The sequence below is a fragment of the Entelurus aequoreus genome, linkage group LG17 (assembly GCF_033978785.1).
Source record: "Entelurus aequoreus isolate RoL-2023_Sb linkage group LG17, RoL_Eaeq_v1.1, whole genome shotgun sequence".
NCBI classification, from domain to species: Eukaryota; Metazoa; Chordata; class Actinopteri; order Syngnathiformes; family Syngnathidae; genus Entelurus; species Entelurus aequoreus.
This window is the reverse complement of record NC_084747.1, coordinates 17,150,671-17,158,264: the sequence shown is the minus strand read 5'-3', so window position 1 is coordinate 17,158,264 and position 7,594 is coordinate 17,150,671.

Genomic DNA, 7,594 nt, shown 5'->3' with positions numbered 1-7,594 from the left:
ATATATATATATATATATATATATATATATATATATATATATATATATATATATATATATATATATATATATACTGTATGTATATATATATATATATATATATATATATATATATATATATATATATATATATATATATATATATATATATATATATATATATATATATATATATATATATATATATATAGCTTTATTTTGGCTCTGTCTATTAATTTGATCAATTCTATTAATATTTGTACAACAACAAAAATATAAAAATATATTTAATAACTTCAAAAAAATAAAAATAAAATAAAATAAATCCCCAAAATGTGAGTGTTTGTTTTTTGCCCAATGTCAAATTATACTAATAAACATATATATTTTTTATTAGTTGCAAAAAATTACAGCTAGTAATGCAAAGCTTCAAATATTTTAAAATTAAATAAATTAATTAAATAAATGTATGTGTGTGTGTGTGTTATTATTATCAAGCTTCTTAGAATTACTCCTAAGAAGTCTGCTAAGAGTTGACTTAAGAGTAAATAAATTCTTCGCTGAAAGCTGCACTTAAAAGTTAGTTATCAAGCGTCTTACTCACACTTTCAGCGAAGTGTAGGACTGAATCTTAAGTGTCACACTCAGAGCTGAATTACGACATTACTATGTGCCGTAAACGGAATTTTAGGTGACGTCATTTCTGTGTCCATAGAAATGACCAATCACGGAAGGGAATCCGTTGTCTAAGAATAAAGAAATATCTTGGAAATATTTAAGTGGACAATGGGAGTGTATATTTTGACAATAAACTACAAAATAATACAAAACAAACTAGTCCCCGCCGGCACTCACGCTACCGCTCCCTCTCTTCTGTCGCCCACACACTCACTGACGTCACTCACCTCACGGCCACACACATACGCTACTGTCATAACATTTTCTTTCCAATTCATTAATTAGGCAACTAATTTGAAACTGGTGTGGGTGGCTCTATATATACTAGCCCACTGCAGACACATGCAGAAATCAACAAGGAATAGAAAAGTATTAAATCTGTGACAAAAATAATATCCGCTCTGTCTAAACCAGGGGTCACCAACGCGGTGCCCGCGGGCACCAGGTCGCCCGTAAGGACCAGATGAGTCGCCCGCGGGCCTGTTCTAAAAAAAAAAAAAAAAAAAAAAAATTAAAAAAAAAAAAAAAAAAAAATTTTTTTTTTTTTTTTTTTTTTTTTTTAAATTAAATCTACATAGAAAAAACACAAGATACACTTTCAATCAGTGCATCAACCCAAACAACCTCCCCCATGCACACTCATCCACACCCACTCACACAAAAGGGGTTATTTCTTTCTGCTACCAATATTCTGGTCCCCACAACATAGACAACACATCTGCAAGGGACACAGTCCCTGAAGCACACATGATTGTATAGGCTGCTGGTCCACTAACATTTTCATTAATTACTATTTTTTATGTATTTATTTTTATATTGTTTTACTTTCTTTTTTATCCAAGAAAATGTTTTTTATTTATTTATCTTATTTTATTTTATTTTTAAAAAAAGGGCCTTATCTTCAACAGACCAGGTTGTCAATGAAATTAGATTTGTTTAAAGGGTTTTTTAAACCAGGCCCAGTCCAGATAATGTCCAAGTCGGACTCAGCAACACACACCTTCATTCATGTACACGGAAAAAAATTAGGGAACACAACAGATTGCATATAATTTATAAACAAAATTACATTTTCAAAATAAGCATTTATGTACAGTCCAGATTATGTCCAGGTCACTCAAATTAGGGAACACAACAACAGATATCATATAATCTATAAACATAATTATACTTTCAAAATAAGCCTTTGAGGACTTCTCATCTTTTTTTTAATGTTTTTTGGCATCATTATCGTTTTCAACCATGTAACTTTCTAAAGTTAGAAAATACTGAATAAATGTTTTAAAGAAAGTAATACTAAGTGAATATCTGTTTTTGGCCTTAAAAATAAACATTTTACCGAGTACTATAATTAAATTGACTAAATCATGATTGTCAATGAACTCTCCTAAAATAACAGAAACCACATTAAGCTTCATAAACAAACCAATTCTTAAACACATTTTTTGAACTTCCACCCAAAACAAAGACACAATATGACAATACCAAAACAAATGCAGGGTGGATTCAGGCTCCTGACAACAAAATCGGCAATCATCCGACTCTGTCATATTCCATAATTTTAACATTTTCCCTGTGGGTAAGAAGTTATAAATAATTTTAATTTGAAAATAATGATTTTGCACATCGATAGTGGTTTCATAGATTAGTTTGAATATGGCATCCCATGGCAACGGGCAGTCAAAAAAGTCCTCCCATTTTCCATATGTGTTGTATGAGGCAGCCTTCAAAGATTTCTTTATTAAATAAAAATTATATATTTTTCTATTTATTTTAGTTCCTTTTTGCCAACTAGAATTTCTTATTAGAGGTTTACAAACTAATAATTTAGTAGTTCCATAATTAATTATTTGTTTCCATCTTTTCCCAATTACTCCAGTTAGTTGATAAAATGAAAAGCTTGAGCAAGCATCACCATACATAGCTCTAAATTCATCATACTTCATAATTGTACCATTCTCATTGATAATATCATTGACAAAAATGATTCGTCTTTCAAACATATTTTTCCAAAAGAAAGGCTTTCCATCTATTACAATATTAGAGTTCATCCATATTAACTGCTGCAAAATATCGTCTCTTTTTTCTGGCACATAAAATTGAAAACACCACTATGAGTGGATTGTTTCCTTTATGAACCCCGCCATGTTTCCCAGCAGACTCTCTGGGAGGGGATCACTTGTAAAAAAGGATACAATTTCTTTTGATACAGTACATGTTTTTTGTCCAACAGGACATTTGTGTACCACTCAATGTTTAAATACATCTTTGGAACAATTGATGCTTTTAAAGACAGACACATAGCTTCAAGGTTGAGAAGTTTCAGGCCCCCATATTCATACTCTTTGTACAAAACCTTTCTTTTAATCTTTTCTGGTTTGCCGTTCCAGACAAAATCGAAGACCCTCCGCTCATAAATCTTAAAAAAGTTTTGTGATGGAGCTGGTAATGACAAAAACAAATAAATAAATTGAGGAATAATTAACGAGTTGGCAATAGACATTTTACCATACAAGGTTAGGGATTTCCCTTTCCATATTTGCATAATTTTGTCCAGCTTTCTTAGTCGATTATCATAATTTACTGAGCCTAGATCTTCCAGATTTTCTGGGACAACAACACCAAGTATGTTAACTGGTCCATCTGTCCACAAAACAGGCACTTTGCATTCCATTCGAAAGGACGTTCCCTTTAGATTTCCGATCCTTAACATTTTACATTTATCATAATTAAGCTTAAGGCCAGATTGCTGTGAAAATATGTCCAAAAGATTAAGAAGGTTCCGCAAACAATGAGGAAAAATCTTATCTTTGTGAATCAGCCTTTTCTGACATGAACTTCATCAAGAACAAACACAGAACACGCCTCACTGATGCACATCTGCAAGACTCACTCAGAGTTGCAGTGTCAAGTTACACACCAGAGTACAACACACTAGTTAACAGCATGCAATGCCAGGCTTCCCACTAACTGACAAAGAAACAGATAACAGATTTGGTGTTCAAAGTGTGACATGATTTAAAAATTTGAGAGTTTACTTTTGTATTTTACATGAGTTATTATTTGTACAAACATGGTGCAAAATAATTCATGATTTGTTTAAAAATGTTAGTGGCTAGCTAGTTAAAATGGGATATTGTGATTTCACAAGACTGTCTTAGAAGTGATAATTTGAAAATGTTCAATTTGAAAAATGTGCACTTAGAGAAAATATAAAAATAAAGTGTTGCATATTGATATTTATCTGTTTCTATATATATTTATTGTGAGAAATCATTAAGATGATCAGTGTTTCCACAAAGATAAATATCATTAATTATTAATAATAACAGAGTTAAAGGTAAATTGAGCAAATTGGCTACTTCCGGCAATTTATTTAAGTGTGTATCTAACTGGTAGCCCTTCGCATTAATCAGTACCCAAGAAGTAGCCCTTGGTTTCAAAAAGGTTGGTGACCCCTGGTCTAAACGATACCGTTTGATCAGCTGCTCGTCATAAAAAAATAAAAAAACATTCAGTTCCCTGAACGTTCGCGCACGTCTCTCTCGCCTCAGTGCCATCCCCTGCTGGCAACTCCTAACCACTTAAGACACCTCTGAAGGTCTCTTAAATATCGTGGAGAGTAGGAGTGATTCTTAGACTTAAGAACGTTGATAAAAAGCTTTTATTCTTAAGTTTGAGAGTAGGACTAAATTTCGCAAATTCTCAGGACTTAAGTGTAAAATGGCACTCTAAGAAGCTTGATAAGTACGGCCCCAGGCATTTACGATCCACTGGCAGATAGTGGCGTATGTCGTCCGGCGCTGTCTCCCTGTCTTGATGAACGTGTGTTGGCCTTCTGTCATCCGTGTTCTACTGCGTGACTGATCGCCTTGAGTTTAAACTGCGTCGTAAGCGTGTCTCTTAATAGGAGCCATTTTGGGGTCTTTACATAAACACACAAATGGAAATGAAACGTCATATATCCCAGCATGCACCACGCGCTTCTTCTTCTACGGGGGCGGCTGCTTACCATAGAAGAAGAAGAAATGAAACGTCATATATCCCAGCATGCACCGCACGCTTCTTCTTCTACGGGGGCGGCTGCTTACCATAGAAGAAGAAGAAATGAAACGTCATATATCCCAGCATGCACCGCGCGCTTCTTCTTCTACGGGGGCGGCTGCTTACCATAGAAGAAGAAGAAATGAAACGTCATATATCCCAGCATGCACCGCACGCTTCTTCTTCTACGGGGGCAGCTGCTTACCATAGAAGAAGAAGAAATGAAACGTCATATATCCCAGCATGCACCGCACGCTTCTTCTTCTACGGGGGCGGCTGCTTACCATAGAAGAAGAAGAAATGAAACGTCATATATCCCAGCATGCAACGCACGCTTCTTCTTCTACGGGGGCAGCTGCTTACCATAGAAGAAGAAGAAATGAAACGTCATATATCCCAGCATGCACCGCACACTTCTTCTTCTATGGGGGCAGCTGCTTACCATAGAAGAAGAACTTCTTCTACGGTGGAGAAGGAAGTTGGCGGCTGCTTACCATAGAAGAAGAAGAGCTTCTTTCTACGGGGAAAAAGAAGTTGGCGGCTGTTTACCGTAGGTGCGAGACCTAAACTTTATGAAAATGAAGTTTAGCTTTGTTTTTGCTCAATATTGAGCAACAAAATGAGCCTCTCACTTGTAATGTATACATATATATATACATATATATACTATATATACATATACATACACGCACATATATATATATATATGTATATATACTGTATGTATATATATATATATATATATATATATATACATATATATATATACATATATATATGCATATTGTATATACACTTATATATTTCAAATCGGATATGTATACATGTTTATATGTGTGTATGTATATATATATACATACATATTTATATATATATATATATATATATATATATATATATATATATATATATATATATATATATATATATATATGTATATATATATATATATATATATATATATATATATATACATACTAAATTATATATATATATATATATATATATATATATATATATATATACATATACATATACATATATACATACTAAATTATATATATATATATATATATATATATATATATATATATATATATATATATATATATATATATATATATATATATATACATACACACATATAAACGTGTATACATATCCGATTTGAAATATATAAGTGTATATACAATATGCATATGTATGTATATATATATATATATATATATATATATATATATATATATATATATATATATATATATATATATATATATATATATATATATATATATATATATATATATGTGTGTGTATATATATATATATATATATATATATATATATATATATATATATATATATATATATATATATATATATATATATATATATATATGTGTGTGTATATATATATATATATATATGTGTGTGTATATATATATATATATATATATATATATATATATATATATATATATATATATATATATATATATATATATATGTGTGTGTGTATATATATATATATATATATATATATATATATATATATATATATATATATATATATATATATATATATATATATATATATATATATATATATATATATATATATATATATATATATATATATATATATATATATACACACACACACACATCCATCCATCCATTTTCTACCACTTGTCCCTTTTGGGCTCGCGGGGGATGCTGGAGCCTATCTCAGCTGCATTCGGGCAGAAGGCGGGGTACACCCTGGACAAGTCGCGACATTAATATTTAAAATCCGATTTTTTTTCAAAGCTTACAAAATGAGCCTCTCACTTGTAATGTAGAAACATGAACACTAGGGGGAGCTACACTCTCATTCAATATTAAGTAGAGTACTAAACTGCACATTGTCAGGTCAGTGGAAATGTTCACTGTACACACGACCTTGTTTTGTTTCAATTATGTGAGAAAAATGCGAAATAATACATTACAGTAACTATTTTTATTGATTTGTTCTAATCTTATCTGATTAAACCAAAAAAGTGTACAAATATTCTCTTGATCAGATGAAATGTATGAAATAACATCATAAAATAAATCAATGGAAGTACTTTAATTGTACTTCAATAATCTACTAATGCAGGGATTCTCAAACTGTGGTATGTGGTACGCCAAAGAATAACTTGATTAAGTTACAGTGGAGTTTTTTTCATATATTCAAACACAGTGTTACTGTTCAAAGTGTGTAAAGGTACAGTGGCCAAGAATATTAAATATATTAGTTAAATAAAACCTTTGCTTTGTTTTTAATGAATACTTAGGCCTACTATGCTACTGTATTTTAATATTTGTGATTACGGTGGTATTTTTTTTTCTGAGGTGGTACTTGGTGAAAAAAAACGTTTGAGACGCACTGCACGAATGAAATGACTTCATACAGCATTTAATTGCATCTACGATTCGTACGCATAAAAATAAATGTAGTGAGTTCAGACACAGACACACATCAGTTTAATAACTTTTTATTTTTCCATATACATTTCATTTGAAAAATATAATTTCTAAAGTTTTGCTCACACTAAAAAGTCACCAAAAAAGTTAATTGAAAAAAAAAGTACATCAGTAAAATGTCTTGTATGTTTTTTAGCCTCATGTTGTGTGTTGTTGACATGCACCTTCTTCAACTTCCTAATTATTATTAATAATATTATTGTTTGTTTTGGCTAAAATAAACATGAAAATAAACACACGTGTGGACTATAAACATGATCAGATTGTTGTTACTTTGGCTGGTGAACAGATCAAACTGGTTTGGCCTTACATGCTGTGAGAAGGCGACTCTTTGACTTTGTGTTTATTCATCTGTGACCCTCTCAGACTTTGACCAAACCTTCCC